Here is a 25,885-nt window from a genome sequence, read left to right as displayed (position 1 = left end):
CAGTGACCTAGCTCCTCTCTCAGCACTGCAGGAACAGACTTTTCCCACTGACCTAAGTCTTTGGCATTTGTGGATTGAGGAGTCTGGGAAACTGCTGCAGCTTCGGGCAATTCAGTCCTCTGAGGCCTACTCCAGGTTCACTGAGGCCTGTGTGCCCATGCCACATTGTGCTTTGCTCCCATACCATCACAATGTATCTTTCTGATTAATCATCCAGGTCATCTTGGGCTGGAAATTTGCTTCAATCTGTCTTTTTGTGGGTTCTGCTGCTTTCGAATTTGTTGAGCCATTTTTTATAGGTATTTTGAGGGGTCTGGGGGAGAGCTGAAGCAAGTCACTGCTTTTACTCTGCCATGTTGGCTTTGCCTCTCTAGGCTCTGTACTTCTTAACGAACACTAAGTTGTTCTGATGAACAATTTTACAAAGCAGTTCTAGTTAACTGCTTTTTAGGGTTTACTTGAAACATGGTATACCTCTTTCTTCTGCTTTTTTAAAACAATTATTTCCCTTGAGATTTTTCACCTTTTGTTCTTTAAACTGAATGCTGTTATTATTTTCCTAGCTTTCTTTAAACTGCTAATACTTTCCACTAATTCTCTGTTTTGTGAGGTGATACTGCCAGCTATCTTTCTACATAAGATTTTGAAAATTATTTTGCATTTTGTTGCTTTTGGATTCCATATATCTCTGCTTAGCTAGTAATTAAAGCATTTACTAAGCCATTTTTTTAGACATTTTCCCTCCCTTCACTATGGTATTTAACAAGGGTTTAGCATCTCTAGGAAATAATTATAATCACTTTCTGTGTCATTTATTATATCATCATCTCATTTTTAATCATTACTAACTTGTTTGGATTGGTCAGGTTCAAGTTGTAATTGTATGCCACATTGTGTTTTCATTTTTGTTATTTGCTCAAACTCTACAAAATATTAATCTTTTCCTAACAAGTTGGATGACTCTGCAAATATGGCTGATTTAGGAATGACCCTTTGCATAACTAATGAATCATTTCCTCTCTATTAAGATGTAACCAATTTCATTTTTGTAATGAAATTGAGTATTCATCATGTCCAAACTTTGTTAATCATTTCCCAAAGAAAGTACTTTTGCTGTATATGTTTAAAACCTCTTTATACACCTTTGGCTATAGTTTGGCTACACATTTTGGCCACTTTCATATTTAATTCTTCATCCGTGTTTTCCAACACATTTTTGCCATTTTCATCTATGAATGCACTTGCATTGAAGTCACTAAGCATCAAAGGCTATATTGCTTTAACTTAGTGTCTTATTGAGTCTTGACAGGCTTCCTCCACTTTGTCATCTGCAATAACTGTTGAAGCATAATATGTAATTATTTTTTATGATGGGCTTCAGAAATACTTATTATGAGCACTTCAATACAAGATGACCAAATAAGACACTAAATATTCTTGTTTTTGAGTACATTGTAACACCTCCTCTTTTATTTGCCTCTCCAAGAATCTGTGAAATTTCTTTAAATTCTTTTAATTTAGCTGTAACTTTTGTCTTTCTCATTTATTTTATGGCAAGACTATCAAGATCAATACTATTAAAATGTTTCAGTAGAATATTCACTCAATGATCATTCTCAAGTTCACTCACTGGTCATTTAGAACACCCATGTAAAAACTATGCTTCTTAGTACCTTCTTTCTCCTTTTCTGCCACTGAATTCCCAACACTGCAGAATCAGAAAGGGTTTTTGCAATTCCAAAGTGATTTTTGCCCTTTGTTTCATGAGTTTCCATGGCTGAGGAATTCATCACCAAGTATCCAGCCTTGAAGGTACAAACCTCTTTATATTTTAATAAGGGAAACCCAATGTATTCCTAGAACCATACTCAAAATATTTCTTTGTTGGGGAACCTGCTAGATTTTTGGCTTTGCTCTCATAGCCTTGAGAAGCCAGAGTCACCTCTGTGCTACAGTGAGGCAGATGTTTGGTTTGTAATTCTCTAATAGAATTACATGATATTGTGTCCTCTATTTCTGTTTCTCATTTCTGCATTGAGTTGGCAACTGTATAGAGCTGGACTATCTGTTATCTAAAGTTTATTTCTCTCTTAGTGCCTGGCACAGGAAGAAAAATGAATTAGCATGAGTCTGTTGTATTCCAAGACTTGAACTGGGTATTATTTAAAAAAATGAGGGAACTTTATTTAATATTAAAGGAGTGGGGGAACAAGATGTCTTGACTTTGTGATGTGTTCACATTCATGCTCTTCCCACTGCTGCTGAGCATGATGTACAGTGCTTTCTGGGCTTTCTGTTTCTCCTGGATCAAGGCCACTCTGCCTAGGGGAATGCCACTGGAGCTCATTTACTTCAAGAGGACTTCTTCATCTGCTGCTCAGCCTTTCCATGGAATTGGTGGAACAGTTCCCAGAAGGTCTTTTGGGGCATCAGCTTTTGCCTTGTCTCATCTACATACTCCATCTTGACACTAGGCTTGTAGCTATCTTTCTCCTTAAAATCCTGTGTGATGCTGTAATACTCTTCCTGACGACTGTACTTGTCATTAATGCAGCGTTGTCCTCTCTGCAGTACATAGTAGGAGGCAGAGATTTGTTGAGGGTCTTCACCTGACCAGGTATTATTGCTGAAAATGGATCTGTATTTATCTCAATTGAATTGAATTGAATGTATTTAGGAATGTGAACCTAGAACAATAAGACCAGATTCAAAAATCTAAAATGACGTTTCAGTAGAAATAATTATACTAGGATTTATAGTGATAACATTTACTTTTGGTAATGTGAGGCATGCATACATCATACATCAGTGGCTGATCGGGGGGGATTGCAGGGATTTCTTTGCTGGTGCTGAAGCAGGATTCTCTTGCTTTGCTTATGCTTGGATCTGGGTCACAGTTCTCTGTGGTGAACCTGGGGCAAGGAAGAGTGCTGGCGTGATGGAACTTTTAGTGGCAGTGAATAGAGAATCCTCTTCATAGTTCCAAGCTAAAAAAGAGTGCTTGTGGTCACTCATGGACCAGAGCCTAGGCCAGGAAAGGAGTAAACACCTCACCCTTGAGCGTACTCCTTGGAAAAACTGTTTTCCTTTTATAATTACAGTTATGGCATCTTATTGTTTTAGTTATGATTTAGACTCACTAAAGATGCTTGCCCATGAAGGAAAACCTACATTATCTATTGGAGAATTCTAAACAGAAGAAAGACTTCATACTTTGGATAATAGTCTCCAAATATTCCAAGTTTCAGCTGACATTAACTGATTGCATTGGTCTCCGGAACACTAACAAAAACTCCTTGGTGAAAATCATTGTTATTTGAAAGGGACTGGTTTAATTATCCACATTGGAAAAACAAGTGTTAAAAATGCCTTTCCAAAATTATGGCAAGTAACCAGAAAAACAGCAAACTAAATACATCAACATTTCTATCATTCATAGATACTGCTGATAAATGATAAACTGGGTCCAGAAATGAGGAAGAAAAAAAGTTTGGGATGGTTCGCATTTGGAAAAATGTGCAATGCTTTTTTAATAATGTCAAGCTACTTGCTTTGCAAAAATCTATCTTTTTAAATGCTAATATTCTGCACCTATTGTTAAAAATCTCTAAATTATGAAAAATTATTATCTTGAAAGAATCAAACTTGTAAGTGATCCAAAGATCAATGATAAATACAAGTAGACCATGATGCTTACCAGGATAACTGGTGTGTAAGAAGTGGCTTAAAAGTTGCTATCATGGAAAAGGACATGTGAAAGAAAGATCATACAGTAGAAAGAAAGGTCAGTCATACAGTAGAAACTAAATTATACCAGTCATCCCAAGCTCTGGACCACAGCTTCTGAAACGTTAAAAGAATGAAAAAGCTTTCAGCATTTTGAGGAAATTTTATAAGGAAGATTTATTAAAAAAAACAACAACCTGAATCAAAATCACACAGAATTAGAAGGGCTTACATGGAAGGTTACAATCTGCATTGGTAGAGGGAGCTTTTATCTCAGTACTTACATAACTTTCTGTTATAGCCTGACCATAGGCCAACAAAGCCTTGGCTGAGTTGATATACTGCCTGCCATTAGTATGGTCAGCTTGGGAAGTTGCATAGAAACCTCAGGGTAATGCTAAATCCATGGGAAAGCTAGCAGCATCTATACCAGAGATGGTGATTGAGTGCAGAGAAAAACAATGAAACTGGGGTATCAGAACTGAAGCAATCAATAAGTATTACCAATATCCAAGTTATGCAGCTGTGTGAAACACAGAACTACAGTTAAACTAAGCTGAATGGATGAAGAGAAAAACCAAAACCTAGAGAACATTGAGTCACATGCCCAGTGAACTATGAACATGGGCCACTAATATGGACAAGGTAGAAGGTTACTTGATTAACTTTTGTCTGTGTTTCTGCACTTTTGGCTTTTTGTTTTTTCATGCCAGTCAATAGAGGTGACAAAGCATCATCTCTTGGCAGAGGTTTGGGAGTTATAAAAGGCAGGTGGCAATGGACAAATGTCTGGCAGGGATCATACTCACAAAGGAATGGACAAGGTCACAGTACAACACAGATGCTTTAACTGAATTTAGTCTCATTTGCATTGGAGAACTATTAAATTACTTCGTTGAATTTTTAATCCTTTAAAGATCTTCTGTCAGCCAGTTATGTCTTTTTTGATTATCTTATTTAGTTTCAAACTGGATAATTTTCTTAGTTTTCCTGGTATTTGTTTGAATTTGTAATATTTTTCATTGGGAACAGGATTTTCTAAGTTGGATTTCATTTGCTTTGGAGTGGCCAATTTGTTTAATGGCCAAGGGTAACTTTTTGCCTTTCAGAAAGCAGATTAATCTTATTCTTTCTGTTTTTGTTTTGTCTTTATTTCCTCCTCTATCCTCTTTCTTCTCCTCTTCTTCTTCTTCTCCTTCTTTTCTTACTGTTTCTTCTTCAAGAACATAAAGGTCTCATCTATATTGCCAAGAAGTATATAAGACAGTTAAGTATATAAAAAGGTAGAATGTGAAAGTTCACTAAAAGTATAGATACTTCCTTACATACAATGCTCTGTGTCCCATCTTGATGCCTTTGCTCTGACTATCTCTCAAGCCTTACATTCCTGTTTCCTTAAAGATTCTCCGTCCTCACCTCTGTCTCCTGGTACCCTGGTTTCCTTAAAGAGTCAAATCAATGCTACCTTCTGCATGATCTCCACAGCTACTAAAGCCTTCTCCACTTCCTTAGTAATTTTTAATTTGATTTGTATATATTTATATATACATACATAAACACACATATGTACATATGTAAACATACACAAATCAAGTGTGTGTGTTTTCTCCATTTTGATATTATCTTGGATATGACCTTGAGGTTACGGTCTGCTTACTTTTGTCTTAGAACCTAGTACTTAGAACAATGTCTAGCACAGTAATAAATGCTTGAGGGTTCATTAACTAATTAATGGGAGTTCCAAGGTGTGTATACACAGTTTTATAATTCTTTGGGCATAATTCTAGATTGCTCTCCAAAATAGTTGGATAAGTATCATAGTTCCATCAAGAGTGTATTAATGTCCCAATTTTTCTACATCCTCTCCAACATTTATCTTTTCCCCCTTCTATCATTGTAGTCAACCTGATAGCTACGAGATGATGTCTGAAAATTGTTTTAATTTGTATTTTTATAATCAATAATTATTTGGAATATTTTTATATGGCTATATATAGTTTTGATTTCATCATTGAAAAACTGCCTGTTTGACCATTTATCAATTGGGGAATGACTGAAGGTCATATAAACTTGATAAAGTTCTCTATCTATTTGGGATATGAGCCCTTTATGTGAGAAGCTGTCTGTATTCCCCTGCCTCCCAATTTTCTGCTTTCTTTATAATGTTGGCTACAGTGGTTTTATTTGTACAAAATCTTTTTTCTTAATTTAATGCAATCACAATTATTCATTTTATATCTTGCAATGCTCTCTATCTCTTGTTTATTCATAAATACTTCTCCTTTCCATAAGTCTGATAGTTAATGTATTTCAAGTTCTTCTAATTTTCTTATGATATTTCCCTTCATATCTAGGTCATGTATCCATTTTGACTTTATCTTAGTAAATGGTATAAGATATTGATCTATACTCAATTTCCGCCAGACTGCTTTCTAGTTTTCCCAACAATTTTTTTTTATCAAATTGTACATTTTTATCCAAAAGCTTAAATCTTTACATTTATCAAACATAAGATCATTATAATCATTTACTACTATGTATTGTATGTCTACTCTGTTACACTGAGCTTTCTATTTCTTAGCCAGTACCAAATAATTTTATATTTTGTTTTTCACTGAGGTAGTCAGGGTTAAGTGACTTGCCCATGATCACATAGCCAGGAAATGTCTAAGGCCAGATTTGGACTCAAGTCCTCCTAATTCCAGGCCCAGTTCTCTATCCACTGTGCCACCCAGCTGCCCCAGTACTAGATAGTTTTTAATAATTACTGCCTTATAATATAGTTTAAGATCTGGTACTGTGAGACCTCCTTCCTTTAAATTTTTTTCATTAATTCCTTTGATAATCTTGACCTTTTGTTCTTTTAAATAAATTTTACTTTTTTCTAGCTCAATAAAATAAAATTTTGGTGGTTTAGTTGGGGAGGCATTAAATAAGTAGAATCGTTTGGGTAGAATTGTCATTGTTATTATATTATGTTATGTATCTTTTGGATAAACACAGTAGATGGATAATATGCTGACCTCAGAATTGAATAGGATGAATAGAAGGAGATAGATTGTATTTGGTAAGTTGTACAGTATTTTTAATGATCCCAATCTGCTCCCTGGAGCAAATACGGATCTTTTCAATGTGAGTGCTCTTAAAGCCCTGCTACATGGTTACAAATATTGGAATAGCAGAATTTCTGATGTATTAAAGTTATGGATAACACAAAAGGCAATGGAGAGACATGTGGGTGAGGAAAAAATAGATTATAGCATATTTCCAGTGATGTAAGAGACATATGGAAGACATATATGATTTGAAAAGAAAGTGGAGTGGTTATATGATGAGCATAAAAGGTGCTGCATGGTCATTCTCAGTGCTCCTATGACCTAGGATTTAGGATCAATAGTTTTTAATAAAAAGGAACCTTATTTTATTCTAACTCTCTCCTTTTATTGATAAGGAAAATGAGGGCCACTGCAATTAAGTGACTTATCCAAGGTCTACAGGTAATTGGCATCAGAGCTAGGATTCAAACCCAGAGCCTGTCATGCTAAAAGCCAATAGTCTTCCCACTGCATAATGTTGCTTCTGGGACATTGTCTGGATTCTCTATACATGATAAAGACACATATAAAACTTGGACAATGTAAGAAGACATGAGTAGTTTTCAACCTGCACAACTAAAAGGAATTCCTGAATCAATAAGAAAATAGATCCAGATGAAAAGAAAATCTATGTCTTGAGGATTTTTTCTATGATCCCAAGAAGAGAGGGACAAAGAGAACCCTATGCTAGAACAAAAAGCAAAAAGGAAAGGAGATAAAGGAAGAGCTTCCTTAGCACTGCCTATATCTCTTGATTAACCACTGGGTTTCCAAGCTGTAGACTGTGAAACAAAAACAAAATGGCAAACAGGGTGTTCACCTTGCAGTGATGTTAAAAATCTAGCACATGCACTAGATTTGGCACCTGAGGAAAATCCTGTGCCTCTCTTTTTTATTCCCTGCTTCAGGTTTGCTGAGTTTGCATATGCTATTCCACCCAAGAGTTTTCTTTTTTATATAGCAAGGAAGGAAGGAAAGAAGCAAGGAAAGAAAGAAGGCAGGAATGGAGGGAGGGCATAAGGAATGGAAGAAAAGATTAAAACAGGAAGGGAGAGAGGGAGAGGAAAGGAAGGATTTATTAAGTGCTTGTTGTGTGCTAGATATTATGCTAAGTGCTTTACAAATATTGAATCCTCACAACTCTGGGAAGCAGGTTACATTATCATTCCCATTTTACAATTGGGGAAACTAAGTCAGACAGAGGTTAAGTGACTTGTCCAGGGTCACACAATTACTAAATAAATGTCTGAGGACAGATTTGTATTTAGGACTTCCTAAAACCAGACCCATCTGTATGCCCAGAACTCTACCCACTGTACCTCCTAGCTGCCCCAATTGTAGAATATTGACAACTTAAAATTTGGAAATTTCTACTTGGTATATGAACACTTTCCTCAGCTATCTCCCTGGGCTGAATAATCATTACCTAATTCTTGCTGCATTTCTCTTGGTATTATATAATAATAACTCCTATGTATTTAGTTCTTTCGTGGGATGGGAGACTGACCTATAATTGTTAGTCCAGGAAATCCAAGTGTGAAAACTCTGACTACTCACTGAGAGATTGAATAATTTGTCCCGGATCACTTACCTAGAAAATATAAGAGGTGGGATTTGAACCCACGTTTTCTTGTCTTCAAGACTGACCTCTCTACAATGATTGAGTTCAGAATTAAACAAGAGAAATATGGGGAGCTGGATTGAATTTGGGCAACTGCACAGTGTTGTTAATGATCCCAAGCTGCTTCCTAAAGCAAAGACTGATCTTTTTTTCTTTAAACAGGAATGTTCCCTCAGCAATGCTGTATGCAACTGCATATCTTGGAACATCATAGTCTCTGAGGAATCAAAGTTGCCAAAGGGCAGTGGAGAGGCTTACGGTGGACATAAGTGGGCAGCAGAATATTTCCACTCATGTGTTACTTGCATGTAAGAAGAAGCATAGTGGATATCGTGAGGAGCTATTACATCAGAAAATGGACTGAGGCAATTCTGTAACGAAACTTCAAAGTTTGCAAAAAGTTTTCTCTATAAAACCCTGCAACATAGGTGGTAGTTCTAGTGTCAATGGCGGTGGTGGTGGTGGTAGTAGTAGTAGCAGTAGTAGCAATAGTATTAGTTGTATTATTATTATTAGTAACAGTATTCATCATCATAGTAGTAGCAGTAGTAGTAGTTGTAACTAGTAGTAATAGTAGCAGCAACAATAGTAGTAATGATTGTTATAATAGTAGTAATGATAGTAGTAGCTATTGTTGTAGCTGTAGTAGTTATAATAGCAGTAGTGGTTATAATTGTAGAAATAGTAGTAATAATTGTAGTAGTAATAAGAATTATAGTTGTAATATTGGTTGCTGTTGTTATTGTTATGATAGTAGTAGTAGTAGTAATAGTTATAATCTAGTCATAGTTATAGTAATAATAGTAATAGTCATAATAGTTGTAATAATGGTAGTTGTAGTGGTAGTGGTGGTAGTAGCAGTAGTGGTGGTGGTGGTGGTAGTAGTAGTAGTAATAGTAGTAGTTTTGACATTTATATAGTTCTTTCAAGTTTGCAAAGTGCCTTAAATATATTACCTGACATAATGGACTGAATTCTAAAGGTAAAATTTGTAAAATAATGCCAAAATGACAAACAGAAGCTATTATCTGAGATAACAAACTTTGCAGACCTTAAGACACTATAATGCTAGTGATTATCATTGCAAAAACCTTATGAGGTAAGTGCTGTTATTATCCACATTTCACAGATGAGGCAACTGAGGCTAAGAGGTTAAATGACACATAGCTAAGTAAGTGTCTGAGACAAGCTTAAAATATAGGTCTTCCTAACTCCAAGTATAGCACTCTTTCCAAAGTGCCATCTAGCTATCTCAAATGGGACAAATACTATTATTCCCATTTTGTAGGTGAAGATACTGCAGCTTAGGGAGAATATAGAAGAAAGGAGATCACACACACACAAACAATAAAAAATGTATTAGTAAAATCTGAACCTATATTGAGTAGCAGTGGCATGTTGTGTGTGTGTATCTCTGTGTGTGTATATGTTGTCAGATAATCAACATTTTGTGGTAGAGAGGGTACTTAGAGTCAGCAAGACCTTATTTCAAAACCTACCTTAGTCACTTATTAGATAAGTCACCCTGGATAAGTCACTTAACCTCTTTGTGCCAAGATAGCCTCATCTATAAATTGACAGAATTAAACTTGATGGTCTCAAAAGTCCTTTCCATATCTAAAACCCATGATCATATGATAATTACTGGTACCTACTATGCATCTAATGAGCACTTTGCTAGTCATCATACAAGATTCAAAAAACAGAGGAGATGCTCCTTGTCCTGAAGGAGCTTATAATCTAGTTTCATAGGATCCACACATGGTAAAAGACATCTAACAATATAGGGCACTAACCAATTAAGAACAAAGGGATAGTACAGGCAATTAATACTAACAGAATTCAAAGGTATGAGACACCAGCATGGGCCAAGTAATCAGCAAAGGCTACAAAAAGAAGGTGAATCTTGAGTGTGACTTGGAAAGATTGAATCATAGGAAAGCAATTTGCAAAGGAAAAGAGTTTGGTTGCAAAGCTGTAGTGTGAAATGTGGAAAGATTATGTTCAGGGGAGATAGGAAGATGTGAAATAGAAGAATGTCTGCTCTCTTACAAGCTTATATGAGCTACTCCTGAGTAGGAGTTACAGACTTTGTCTTTCTTAAGGCCTGGTGATGTGATTTCTGCCTTTGTTCTGCACAGGGGATTTAGAAGGTCTTTGTGAAACTTACTGGTGGTGCATGTGTGTGAGGAACACAAAATGAAATACTGTACCAACAAGAGCTGTCTATAAATGTTAATGTTTGGATGGGCTCCATTGCTTTTGGCTTTGAATTTCTGGCATATACAGTACAAAGCAGGTCAAGGAATGTTATTGCAATGGTTCAAGGCATTGCATGCTTTTAAAAAAATATATAAATTTATTAATTTTTAGTTTTCAATATTTATTTCCACAAGACTTTGAGTCCCAAATTTTCACCCCATCTTGCCCCTCCCCCACTCCAAGATGGCATGCATTCTGAAGATCCCTTCCCCCAGTCTGTCCTCTCTTCTATCTCCTCCCCCTTCTCTTCCCTCTTCCCCTTCTATTTTCCTGTAGGGCAGGATAGACTTCTGTACCCCATTTCCTGTATTTCTTATTTCTCAGTTGCATGTGGAAACATTTTTTTAAACATATGTTGTTAAAACTTAGGGTTCCAAATTTTCTCCCTTCCTCCCTCTCCACCCACCCTCATTGAAAAGGCAAGCAACTCAATATAGGTTATACATGTGCAGTTATGCAAAACACTTCCATAGTAGACATGTTGTGAAAAACTAATTCTGTTTCCCTTAATCCTATCCTGCCCTCCCATTTATTCTATTCTTTCTTTTGACCCTGTCCCTCCTCAGAAGTATTTACTTCTGATTACTCCCTTTCCCAATCTGCCCTCCTCTCTATCCTCCCCCTGCTCTCTTGTCCCCTTCTCCCCCTATTTTCCTGTAGGGTAAGGCAGATTTCCATACCCAACTGAATGTGTATGTTATTCCCTCCTTAAGCCAAATCCTATGAGAATAAGATTCACTCATTCCCTCTCACCTTCCCCCACTTCCCCTCCAGTGTAAGAACCTTTTCTAGAGGTCAAGAGGGATTTTGAGAAGCAAGTAAGAGAAGTAGAGGAAAAACTGGGAAGAGAAATGAGAGTGATGTAAGAAAATCATGAAAAACAAGTCAACAGCTTGCTAAAGGAGACCCAAAAAAATACTGAAGAAAATAACACCTTAAAAAATATCCTAACCCAAATGGCAAAAGAGGTCCAAAAAGCCAATAAGGAGTAGAATGCCCTAAAAAGAAAAATTGGCCAAATGGAAAAGGAAGTCCAAAAGATCACTGAAGAAAATACTTCCTTACAAATTAGAATAGAGCAATTGGAAGCTAGTGACTTTATGAGAAATCAAGAAACTGTAAAACAAATCCAAAAGAATGAAAAAATAGAAGACAATGTGAAATATCTCATTGGAAAAACAACTGACCTGGAAAATAGATCCGGGAGAGAGAATTTAAAAATTATTGGACTATCTGAAAGCCATGATCAAAAAAAGAGCCTAGACATCATCTTTCAAGAAATTATCAAGGAAAATTGCCCTGATATTTTTGAACAAAAGGGTAAAATAGAAATCAAAAGAATCCACAGATGTCCTCCTGAAAGAGATCCCCAAAGGAAAACTCCTAGGAATATTGTAGCCAAATTCTGGAGTTCCCAGGTAAAGGAGAAAATATTACAAGCAGCCAGAAAGAAACAATTCAAGTATTGTGGAAACACAATCAGGATAACACAAGATTTAGCAGCTTCTACATTAAAGGACCGCAGGGCATGGAATATAATATTCAGGAGGGCAAAGGATAGGATTACAAACAAGAAATCACCTACCAAGCAAAACTGAAACCTTCAGGGGAGAAAATGGTCATTCAGTGAAATAGAGGACTTTCAAGCATTCTTGATGAAAAGACCAGAGCTGAATAGAAAATTTGACTTTCAAATACAAGACTCAAGTGGAACATGAAGAGGTAAACAGGAAAGATAAATCATAAGAGACTTATTAAGATTGAATTGTTTACATTCCTGCATGGAAAGATGATATTTGTAACTCATGAGACCTTTGTCAGTATTCAGGTAGTAGGAGGGGAAAAAATTATATGTATGTATAGACAGACAGACAGACAGATAGATAGATAGATAGATAGATAGATAGATAGATAGATAGATAGATAGATGGCAGAGGGTGAGTTGAAGATTAAGAGGTTATATCTGGAGAATAAAATTAAGGGATGACAAAGGATTATACTAGGAGAAGAAGAAAGGGAGAAGTAGAACAAGGTAAATTATCTAACAATAAAAACAGAAAAGAAAAGGCTCATGCTTTTGTTTTTAAAGGAAAACTACAACATGTTTATTTCAAAGAGACATTTATCAGTTTGGTTCAGAAGGTGCTTAAAACTATCTCTTTTAATCATCTCAAATGACAATTAGAATACATTTTGTGAAAGTGATCATAATGCTCAAAACATGTTAAAGCTATCAATCAAATTGTTATTAACAAATTAGTGAAATAAAAAAGACATCTTTGTCAGGTAACAAATTAGCTCCCCTTGTCTGATGGCCCTGGATTGGAGTGTTCAGAACTTATAATACATATCACTGATATGAAATAATTGACAATAGTATCAGTTCTAACTAGTAAAATTTTATGGATTCATTTAAGAAATGTAGCTTTTTAAAACTTTGTTACAAACTATAGCTATCAGCTAAGTATCACCAAATGGGGATAATACAGAACATAGTGGAGTTCATTTGTCCTCCCTCCCTCTCTTCCTTCCTTCCTTCCTTCCTTCCTTCCTTCCTTCCTTCCTTCCTTCCTTCCTTCCTTCCTTCCTTCCTTCCTTCCTTCCATCTTTCCCTTTTAATGAATACTTTCTATGTGATAGTCACTATGCTAATTGTGGGAGATATTGATGGGAATATGAACCAGTTCTTGAATTCAAGAATCATACATTACTTCTTAGACCAGTAAACAACTATTAGAAACCTACTCCTTTAACTATTCTTAGCAATATCTTAATGATAAATGAAGACCTTGTTGACTTCTCATTACTTGGAATAGGGAAAATGATAACTTGGCTTCAACTTGACTCTAAACAAACCAACACATCTCAGGAAAAGTGAACTGGATAAGGTCACCAAGACTGGATTAAAGAAGCAACCTCTTGTTGTTAACAGAGTTGTACCTCATTGATTCAAAAGTGACATCTCTTAAAAAGGGATAATATTATCAAATAGACCTTGAGATCTGTTGCAGAGGTTGGAAAGCAGAAGGCAAAATATTGCTTCATCTATTCAATGAGTGCTGAGGAAAAAGATATATAAAGATTATTGCTAGAAGGAAGAAAATTACATGTGGCTTGACTTGGCTGGAAATCATGAGTCCTACTTAAGGATGCAGAGCCCATATATTTGATTCCTCTCTTAGGGGACTTTTTGGTAGGTAGATTAGCTCTGGTTATCTCCTTTCTGGAAATGGGGAAGCAGTTGGCAACCATGTTTCAATGTTTTTGTTTTTGTTTTTTCTGGTGGGGAAAGGAGAATTCAGACATAAAATCTTTTTCTTTCATGTCTTTTTTCTCCCCTCCCGCCTCTTCTCTCTCTTTTTTTCCTATCGTTTACTGTTTTCTCTTTTTTCTCTCTGCTCCTTTCCTCTCCTCTTCTCTCTGCATAAAACAGTGTGACCAAAGCTACAAATGAAGTTGAAACCCAAATAAGAAGCAAGAATTTCTGGTTGAGATGATTAAGAAAACATTTCTTGGAAGAGGTGGCTTGTGAACAGAGTCTAAAAAGAAGGATTTCAACTGTAGAACATGTTCTGGAATCACTTCCCTAATTTTCCCTTGAATTTGAAGTTTCAAACCCTAGACAAAGCCACTATATCTCCCCTTATATTTCAAGGGTTGCTATGAGATTTTTTTTTGAGGGGTGAATTATTTGTAAATTATAGAACTCACAAGCACCCACTGGTGAGCTCCCTACATGTCAGTCAGTTGCTATCAAATAGCCAGACATACCTAGTTAAACTTCACAGAGCAAATTTACAAATTCTAATATAAAAAGAATGTTTGATATAAAATATCCTCTAAAATCTGTGATAAAATCTCCCACAAGCACATATAGCATGTTGGGAGAAGTAGCCTTAATCTTAGAGGCCAAATGCAGCAAAGAGGCAACTCATAGCTCCTTATTACTTGAAATCTTTTCCCCCTTCCATAAGGTACTTTAGAAATTCCCTTCAGGTGTGGAGTAGCTTCTTTGCTGATCTTATTTTGGAAACTTGAAGCTGCTTTTGCTCATTGAGTGTTCTCACCTTCAAAAGCAGACACTGAATCAACTGTTCTGTGACATTCCTATAACAAGGACATTGATAAAAACATTCACATCTTCTGGTCCTCTGAAGTTCAAGAAGTCATTCTCTTATGAGGGAGGGTTGGGTATGACTGAGGCTAAGACCAAAGCCAAGGAGCCTTCCTCCCCTTCAAGTAACTGCTTGTTAGAAGATTAGAACATTCTTCTGGCTTACATTTAGATTTGGATGATTCTGCTTTTTTTTAATTGACATGACAGAACATGTCCCAATTTTCTCAACCAATCCAAACACACTTCCTATGCAGTGTCACTTCAGTTTATCCAATGGTTCTTTCATCTTTATGTACTTATGCTCAGTACAGATGTACTGAGTATATCCATCATAGGTATTAGGGCATAACATCTTATCACTTACTTTAAATGACCTGAGGTAATTGATCAACTCACTCAAAGACTCAACCCTTATTTAGCAAAGATGAACATAGATATGTGTTTTTCATGGATCAAATGTCATGAAAAAAAAGTCAGGGAAATTGAAAAGCACAGGCCCTGTTCAGGAAACAAGAAATAGCCCAGTTTAATTGAACCACTAGGAATGGAGACAAATAAAAGGCTAGAAAAGTGGATTGGGTCATGTTATGCTGAGGAGTTAGGACAAGATTCACCAGGGAACAGGGAAATGTTAAAAATTTTTGATTAGGGGAAGGAGAGTGGAAAGGGTATAGGAAAGTATGGTGCAGTGGGGGAAAAACACTTGCTCTGGAATCAAAGGACTGGGTTCAAATATTATCATTGATATTTATTCTCTATGTGACCTTAAACAAAGTCATTTAACCTTTCTGTGCCTCAGATTCCTTATTCATAAGAAGACAATTAGACTAGATGACCTCTAAAGTTCTTTCAGCTTTAAATCTGTGATCCTAGGACACAAGAGAATTAAGAGAACTAATCTGGTGGTATTTGACATCTTGGATTTGAGGAGGAAGAGACTGATGCTAGTGATACCAGATCAGAAGTAACTGGAGTAGTTTAGGAGTAAGGTATTAGGCTTTTAAATCAGGAAGTGCCATTTGAAACCAGAAAGGAGTGGAACTATATGAGAAATATTGTGAAGAAAGAATTAACTGAATTTAGGGATTCTATAAGGGGAGGGAGAACAAAAGGTTAAGCTTCTTTTAAAAAAGGTAAATATTGCATTAATAATTGATTATGCTCTTTATTTACTTAGAAGACTAGTATTTTCATAATATAGGAGCAAACATAAAAAGTATGTCAGTTCTTTTTATCATATAATTATAAATAGTGTTTCAATGAATAAAGTTTAATTATAGAGGTAGCTTGTTTAGTAAATAGAAAGCCAACTTTGGAGTCAGGAAAACCTGGGTTCAAGGCCTGCCTCTGACATATACTGGCCACATTATTGTGGCCAAGTCACTTAATGTATCAGTGGTCTAGGAAGCTCTCTAAGACTATAAGCTGTAAAGCAGATACAGTGTGACCAGAGCTCTAAATGGCATTGGTGGAGGAAGATTCTTTATTGGGATTTTTATCTGCTAACGAAGTCACAGGTCCATTGAAACAAACAAACAAACAAGCAAAAAACAAAACAAACATCTTGAGGGAAAGGACAGTGGAGAAGGATACCCTTATTAGCATGGGCAGTGATTATATTTAGGGAAGACTAGGCAATGTGAGAGCTTTGAAATTACATCATTAAGAGATCCAAGAGGAGGTGGTTAGATGTACAAAATATGACTGTGGTGTTGAAATAAAAGGAAATAAATAAATACTCATAACGACTGTCTTTTTTTTGTTGCAAACTATATTTTGTAGTGGAAGAAAGAATGAAGCCAAGTGCATTTAGGAAGAAAAATTGACTTAAATTAAGACGTTTTGTATTTTAATGCAGATTGGCAGTGGAACAGGGAAAGTCGAGGGGAACAGAAAATCAAGAAGGGCTGGGTGCATGATGGTCCAAGAGTCAGTAGGGGCGTTACTAGTGAGCAGGGTTAATGAACTCTGATCTGAGTGCAGAGGCTAATTGCTCTCTGCCTTGTGTAGACTGTCTGTTCAGTGTGAGTTGTCAGTAATGCAGAGATGTCATATTCTCAAATTAAACTGCAAAGATGTTTGACAGAGGAAAGCAGAGTTGCTTCAGTTTCGGGAACATCATGCTCTTCATGTAGCATGACACACAGAGGAGATGGTTGGCAAAATAGTACTGCGAGCACTGGGAAGACTCTGTCTCCTACAAGATGCATGGCCAAGCCAGCTGTCAAGCACCGAGTCAGAAGAGTAGCATGAATATCCAGGTGCAGACAGAGGGATGGACTCACAGCATGCGTCTTTCTTTGAAGAGGCTAGTGTGATAGAGTGGACCTGGAATCTGGAAAATCTGGGTCCAAATACCACTTTAGACATGAACTGCTTGAGTGATTCTTGGCAAGACATTTACCATCTCTCTACCTTAGTTTCCTCTGTTATAAAATGAGGTGATTATATTCTGTAACTTCTAAGGTGCCCCCTACTGTAAATCTATGATCCTATGAACATCATTCATACAACTGAAATGACTCAGAAACTAACTCCTTTTCCTCCTCCTCCTTTAGTAGCCAAGTTATAAAGACCAACCATGACTAAAGCTTATTTTGCTAACTTGGCTTAGCTAATTGTATTGGCTTTTAAAGTTACTATGGGATGCTAAGGTTGACTCCTCAAGAGACATACTTGCCAAATTCTATATCCATAAATTGGAGAGTTTGTTTCTGCTCATCTATTTGTGAGTCAGTGCTATTCCCATGGAAATAATCCATTTGGATCTGGCTCCCAGGAGCATTATCTCATTTCTTATTTTCTAGGGGAGTAGGGATTGTGGCTCAGTCACTTGTTTTTCTGAGTCCCTGTGGGTAGAATAAGGGAAATTGAAATCAGGTTTTAATCTTGTTAGGGGAAGAAATGATCATTAATGAGGATCAGTCAAAAACTGTCCTACATTGCCTCTTTTCTGTGAGTGTAGCTCTTAGGAACTCCTTATCTCTATCTTAGGAGTATAGCATGGTTACATGAGTGAGTCATGACTTATATGTGCTTATCATCATCATCATCATCATCATCATCATCATCATCATCATCATCACAAGCTGCAGCTATAGAAAACTTAAAGATTTGCAAACGATTCCTTTAATGTAATAATAATGGTGACAATAGCTAGTATTTATATAGGACTTTAAGATTTGTAAAGCATTTTACAAATATTACCTCATTTTATCTTTACAACAACACTGGGATTTGAGTGCTATTATTATCCCTATTTTACAGATAAGGAAGCTTAGGCAGAAAGAGGTTAAGTGACTTGCCAGGATCACACAGCTAATAAATGTCTGAAGCTGGATTTGAACTCAGATCTTCCTTACTCCAGGTTCCACTCCTCCACCTAGCTGCCTATAGGTAAATACAAGTATTTGCAGCTCTATTATAAAGATAAGGGCATAGTTTCTGAGAGTTAAAGTGACTTTCCCAGGTTTACACAACAAGTAAATGTTAGGGCTGGCATCTTATTCCCACAGTCCAACATTTTTCCAGGACATCATTCTAGAAGGAGAGCAGGAGATTAATTAGCAGCCTATAGGTAAATTCTATCCTTGATGGAGGCTTAGCCATAGGATGCTACAGATACCTCATGTTATGTCTCTCCCAACAAGAGTTGTTCTTTTCCTTTGAGATCTTTTCTTAATGGAATATGTATGGTGATTTTTGAAGGAATTTGTACCAGTTCTATAAGCTGGATCAATCGTTTGGGTCATACTCCTCTATTTTCACTCAAACTGATAATGAATATTTCTTCAAATCTACTTTGTGTTGAGGCTACTCTAGACATGATAGTCTTTCTTTCCCTTACAATTGCTAGGGGTGAAGGGAATAGAAGAAACCTGTCAAAGGATGGGACTGTTCCAGGAGGAAGGAGGTAAAGATCATGAGATGAATCTTGAATAAACTGAGGAGCAAAAACTTGAAGGCAATGGTTAAAATTTCCTAAATATTACAGCTGGGGCTATAGAATGCGATACACACACACATACATTTATTAAGACTTGAACCTATGGTATGGATATAGTCAATGTTGGAGAGCCTTTCAGAAGGCAGACACACTAAAGTAGCGTTGGGAAAATTGGAGAAAAATTTCTAGAATCATGTGTGAAAAGTTACTGATCTTTTTAACCTAGTGATCTCACTACTAATGTTCTTCAAAGAAATCAAAGAAAGTCCCATATATACTAGACTACAAGGTATCTCAGAAATCTTAGTGAAGTTTTAAACTACTAAAGCTTAAAAGGATATTGAGACTTCTGGTATAACCTGTATTCCTAGCAATACTTTTTGTGGTAGCAAAAAGCTAGAAACAAAGGAGGTATCCAATGATTGGTGAATTGCCAAGTAAATTATGGCATAATCCTAGGTATTATACCTTTACAGCAGGAGAATGCCTCTTTAAGTGGGTTTCGGAATCAATCTATTCAAGGAGTAAATGTGAAAAATTATTAGGCACTGTTATTAAATCCATAGAATAAACCAAGGCATAAACTATGGTGTGAGCACTCTAGTTAATCAAGTTGGGAAGGAGTGAAGTGCTTTGGATCACTGGATGATAGCTGATTAATTGGATTGGACATTGGAAATCAGAGAAAGAGATTCCAGTAGGAACAGTCCTGCAACTGCTTAGGGAGTAAAACTTCAGGAGCACTTTGCGAAGGCATACTCCCTATACCTGTCTTAGAGAGTAGTAAAGAGAGAAGGGTATGAGTCCAGAGAAAGTGTTATAGTTCTTCCCTATGCCCCACCCCCAACACCTGAGAGAGGACAAACTAAGTATGCTGGGGAAATGCAATTTTCAAGGAACTTAACCTCTAAAAGGCAGAGAGAAATGAAGCTTCAGTATTCTATAAGGGCCCCAACACTTGGCATTCACAAGAGAGTTTCACATACCTCAGAGAAACTTCATGAGGATTCTAGAAAGTAAGAAAAGGATTCCAATACAACTAGGATCTATGAAGAATCTGTTTGTAACATATATTCTCTAAGCTTGAGCCTTCTTTTACCTGGACTTTGTATGCATTGTTGGGAGAGGGTGTCCTAGACTTTTGGGGAGAATACTTGCACCTGCTCTTCTTACTATATTACCTTAGTAAATATTCCTATTGAAAAGCTAATAAACTCTTGCTGGCTAATAGGAAATAATTTCAAGTAGTCAAGAAAGTGGTAGAAACATTCTGATTCCTAGTTTCAAAATGTTCATGGTCCAGATCCCTAAAAAGACTTGACTTCCCAGGGAATCCCACAATTTCTAGGAGAGTCATTCCCAGATATTAGATTATCTAGACTCTGAGAAGCTATAAAAACAAATATTTCTAATTGTAAGGTAATCCTAGCATCTCTGCTCTTGTTTTATCCAGGGATAAACTTGTCTGAAGAATACTGAGCTATATCTAAGGTTGATACATGTGGTCACAGAACTATGCACACCCAGCAGGCAACATCAACAAGAAAAGATAACAAAGGCCCTATCTTCTAAGATCATAGATCAGTAACCTTGTCGACTGGTACCAATTTTGTAGGCTCAGAGTTCCTGGAATCTGGATCTTGTCTGCCTAGTTAGAACTTATGGTACTTTCCTGTACTTCTCTCCCTTAAATTTCTACTTAAATTTACTTCTCTATGTGGCTCAGACTCTAGTTGTGTCAATGGTCAGACCAAATACTCTAACTTCCCAAAGAGAGTGGAGTAACCAAGAAATACTAATGCAAATTGTGTGGATGCAACAAAGTGAATGAACTGCTCAGTTAGTTAAGTAGAGGTAAAGAATAAGATAGTTGGAGAGGAAAAAAGGGTACATTGCCCTCCACTTGAATTTATCTCCAGTTCAAGCTGAATTTTATTTTTATTCTGTCTTATAAATGAAATCGCGATCCATTATATTTATGTATCTATGTTTCTCTAGAATCCAATTAAATTCATTCTGCAAACACTACTGAAGCACCAACCATGTTCAAAGTCATGTGTTAGATGCTAGTTTTACAAAGGCATAAAAACAAAACAATCTTATCCTCAAGGAATTTATTTTCTGCTATGGGGACACAACATCACCACAAAGAAATAAATACAAGGCCTTTTGAGGGGGGATCAAAGACTAACAACTGAAGGGATTCAAAATGCTTTGGTAGTTTGCATTGGGTTGGTTATTACAGGAAGACAAGGATTTTGAAAGGCAGATATGAAAAACAGGTACTTTCCAAGTACCTGGGATGTCTACTTGTACAAATTCAATGAGTTGGAAGATGGAACTTAGAATATGGGAAACAATTACCCAGTTAGCTGGAACATAGAACACCGGAAAGAAAGTAATGTGAAAAGGTGCTTTTTAGATGGATTTCAATGTCTGTTTTAGGAATTTGTATTTTATCATAGAGGCAATAGGGAGCCAGTGATTCTTCTTTTAAAAAAATAAGCATTTATTAAGCACCTATTGTATTCTAGGCATTATGTTAAACACTTTACAAACATTATCTCATTTGATTCTCAAAAAAACCCTGAGAGGTAGTTGCTATTATGATTCCTATTTTATATAAAAGGAAACTGAAGCAGACAGAGGTTAAGTGAGTTGCCCAGAGTCACACAAATAGTAGGTATCTGAGGCTAGAATTTAATTCAAGTCTTCTTCTCTTTTTAGGCCCAGTGCTCTATCCATAGCTCCATGAGAATGACATGGTAAGTCTTGTTTATTTTATCTCCTGTTTAAATTGAATGTACTCAAATTTGACAAAGCCATAGTTAGGCAAGCTCCAACAAAGAACAAGGGAATGATGTCAATTGCTCATAAATAATGGTTTGTTTCTATGAACCAACTCTAAAGTAATGTCCCCAGAAAGTAATGAGTTTCTGGTTGCTAATTGTGACAGAAAAGACAAGTCAAAACTCTGTTTCATGGACTCTGACTCGGGTAATTTGATTGGATATAGCTTTTTACTTTCCTTTCTATCTCAACTACTCTGCATTATGCAGGAAAATGATGGCGAGGCATGTAGAAAGCAATTGGAATTCTGTAACATGGCATGTGGGTTGCTGGGGGTGCCTCTTAAAGTCATAGAACCCTAATAGATTTATGTATTTCCTTAATTCCTTGCCACCATTAAGCACTGTATAGGATAATGCCATAAACATTGATCATATGTAAATATTAGCTAGATGTCAAAAACTTGAAGTTGATGCTTTTATAATTAAATTATTGAAAACAATGAACTGAGTCACAGGAAAGAACATGTGATTCCAAGATATCAATTAATAGGAAATAATTAATCAAATGACATGGCATTTTTAAATCTCTCTTCCCAAATAGTGAAGATCATGTTGATTTCCCCCTTTTTTTCTTAAAAAAGGCATGAAAAAGTCAAAGTTAAGGAGGTTTAACTTGATCTTTCTGGATGTTGCTGAAAATATTCAAGTTGAGTAAAAATGTAAACTTCTGAAATTGGAGTTTGTTCATTGTTATTGCTTGAGGGGGTCCTTATTATATCTGGCTATGCTTAAAATAACTATGGGAGGAAAGGAAGTGGGAGTGTTCTTTTTGATCTTAGTGATGAGGAAAAAAATAAACCTATGGTCCCAAAGTGCCCATAATAGGAAAAAGCATCATCAGATTCTGTAAAGGATAATCTGGCTAAACTCATCTGATGGCTTGTTATTTTTTTTCTTTTTGGCAAGCTGGAGTCAACTTTTTGTTCTACTTCTTATCTTATGTGGTGCCTCTCTTTTTGGCTCCAAAATATGGTACCACAGATTGTTCTAACCACCAAATGATGTGTGTGGTCAGCCATTGGTGTGGTTTTTTCTTGTGTAAATAGTTGGCATAGCCCTGATATTTTGCCTCCTTTGCTTCCTCACCCTGTCCTCTTAATCTGTACTTGCTGATATGGCCAGCATACTGAAATGGTTACTTCGTACAGACAATCTTTATGATTGTAAAAAGTACATAGTAACTCAGTAGCCTGAGGTTCTCTAGCCAAATCCAAGGATCATATTTTAATATTTTTATCCCATATATTGAAACTATGAAGGACTTGCCTGTCCTTAAATGGATTCTAAATTTCATGGAAGCAGGGGCTTCATAGGCTTGATAGTTTGACACTCTATTCTCTTTTTTTCACATAGTGCAGTGGAAAGAATGCTAAGCTTGGAATCAGAGGTCCCTGATTCAAACCCTGGTTCTGCTGCTTATATGACCTCGAACAGGTCACTTGTCCTTTTTCTGACTTCATTTCCTGATCTGCAAAATGAGAGGATTGGACTAGACAGTGTCTGAGCTGTCTTCTAGCTCTAAGTCTGTGATCTTATGATCATCAGTTTTAAAGAAATAGGAGGGACTATTTTAATTAATTCTCTGTCTTATAGCACTTCCCTGCTCATAGCAGGATTTTAGACAATTTTAGATTTTCAAAAGATAAATACCTGGGATTTTGGCTGAACTGCCAAATGAATATGAGTTAACACTTTCACATGACAGCAGAAAAAAAAGTGACTGTGATCATAATTTTCACTAATAGAACTATAGGGCCAAAGGATTTATGCTCCTCGAGACTAGGAATAATTTCTTTCTTTCTTTTTTGTCTTTATATCCTCAGTCCCCAGCACAGGGCAAGACATATTGTAGTACTTAATTAAAGCTTGTTGATTGATTTAGAGCTCAAGAGACTTTAGAAGCCATTTTGTTCAGTATCCTCATTTTACAGATAAAGAAACCGAGGCCCAGGGGAATTGTGACTTATGTATGGTCAAACAAGTAATAAATCAACAGATATAAACTAAGGTCTTCCAATTGAAATATGGTCCAGACTTGTTATTTCATTAGTACTATAGAGAATACTCAATGAGGAGCTTCTCTTTGCCAATGAAGACTGACAACTGTTTTGAAACTTAAAGCCTTAGAGTTGTTTGGGCCAAATGGTTAGGACACTTGCCCAAAGTCACGTAGTAAATATGAGTTAAAGGTGGTTCTTGAACACAACTTTTTCTCTGTCTGAGTTCAATTTTTAAGCACCAGGCTACTGTGCCTGTGGATAAAAGTACATCATTTAGAATTAGGTAGGTAATAGTTTCTGTGTATTCTGCCTCAATCAAACTATATGTAGAGTATGTGTTCAGTTTAGGGCACCACCTTTTAGGAAGAACTTTGACCAGCTGAAATGCATTCCAAGGAAGCATCCAGAATGGTCAACTAGGGATATTAAGTCAGGAGAAGACTGAGGGCAACAAGCTAACTTCAAGTACCTGAAGAAATTTCAGCTATTAGAAGGAAAAGATTTGTTCTTCTTGGCCCCAGACAACAGATTTGAGAACAAGAATTAGAAGTTTTAAAATTTTGGCTAAATGTAAGGAAAACTCAGTCTCTAAAGGTAGTGAGTTCCTCATCATTACAGATCTTTAAACAGAGACTGAAATGGGAATTTTGTGGAAGGAATTAGTGTCTAGATATACATTAGATTAGATGGTCTATGAGCTCCCTTCCAATTGTATTATCTTTGTATTTCCTCCATGCTCTCTGCACATAATGCTTAACGGAATTTCATTGAATTGAATGTACCTTGTCTATATTGCTAAATTAATATTTTCATGTACTTTAAACATTTTTTTTAACATTCTCTCTCATAGGGTTGATAAGCTTGAGATAAAAGAAAGAGCAATGAAATAAATACAAAGAATGAGATAGAAAACCTAGGGACTTTTTGTGTTTGACACCAGTGATGAGACTTAATGCAGAATAAGGTAGACGTTGTTACCAATATATAGGCTCCAAGTTAGAAAGCTTTTACTATGACTTTATAAGGGCCATAGATCTGGACCTACCATGTGCTGAAATTTATAAAGGAAAAATTGTGAAGCTCAGTGTTGAAAGCTATATTGGGACAGTCAGAAAGGTGCTTTTACATCCCAGTTATACCTAGCTAGAAAAATATATTTTAAGAGCTGCATAAGTAACTAGTGTTTTTAAGATGAAACTCACACAGAGGGAAGTGGTGCAGCAGGAGAGACAGAATCAATATTTCAAGGGCTCATTTTGGGAGTTTAGCTGTTAAACTCCACCAGCAATGTAAGCAAGGGGGCTGGTGCTGAGCCTGCAACAGTACCAAATGATTCCTTTATGTATTGTGTGGGATCTGATAAATTTTTGCAGGATCCAGTCCAACTGTGCTCTCATCACATTGATTTAATGGCCCTTAAGAGAAACCATAAAAGTGCTTTCTGGTTAGTGGGGCCCAGCTGTTCCTCAGAGTATTGCATAAGACAGCAGTCCAAGTTAGCTATAGATTAATGATTAGAAGATATTGGTCTCAACCATTTTATTATTTTCTCATGTCAAGACAGTTGTATAGCAGAGATGCAGTTTGTTAAGGTAAATTACTAAGCCCAAATAAAAAGGCTTGGAAAAGATTACTAATTGGGCCCAGATAAGGCAATCAGATAGCCCTTCCCCACCCCCAACACTGAGTCAGTTGAACATATCTTTAATGTGTGTGTTTTTCTAAAAGGTGATGTGATGGCTGATGGCTGGAGGGATCACTCTGTTTTCATTACCAGGCAACAGTGCAAGAAGCCAACAAAATTATTTGAGGATCATCAGGCTCTCTGATGAGGTTAAGAACACTGAGAGTCAGTACCAAATGAATAACTGTGTTGATTTACAGTGTCATTCATGTCATCTGAGCTTTTTGGTTTCCTGAAAGCAGAAGGTTGATTGCACTACTAGGCAATCTGTTAAGTATTAAGCCAGGAGATGAAACAGCCTATCTTGGAAGCTATTCTGTTAAGTGGCAAACAAGAAGTGCACCAAACTTTTGCGCCGCTTCAGGCACCTTCAGACAATGGGGTGACCTAAAGGAGGGTCATGGCTTTTTTTTTTTTACCCCATCTAAATAATTGGGACAGGGAGGAACAATAATGGAGTGAAAGGGGTTTACAAATATCAAAAGATGAGTTGGGAAAATTTCTTTTTGATTTTTGATCAAAGCTATGAGTCAAAAACATTCTCTGAAGGCAATATCATGCCCTGGCAATTAGATGACAGGA

The sequence above is a fragment of the Phascolarctos cinereus genome, unplaced genomic scaffold (assembly GCF_003287225.1).
Source record: "Phascolarctos cinereus isolate Bilbo 61053 unplaced genomic scaffold, phaCin_HiC Scaffold_5;HRSCAF=322, whole genome shotgun sequence".
Taxonomy (NCBI): Eukaryota; Metazoa; Chordata; class Mammalia; order Diprotodontia; family Phascolarctidae; genus Phascolarctos; species Phascolarctos cinereus.
This window is presented reverse-complemented; position numbering follows the sequence as displayed.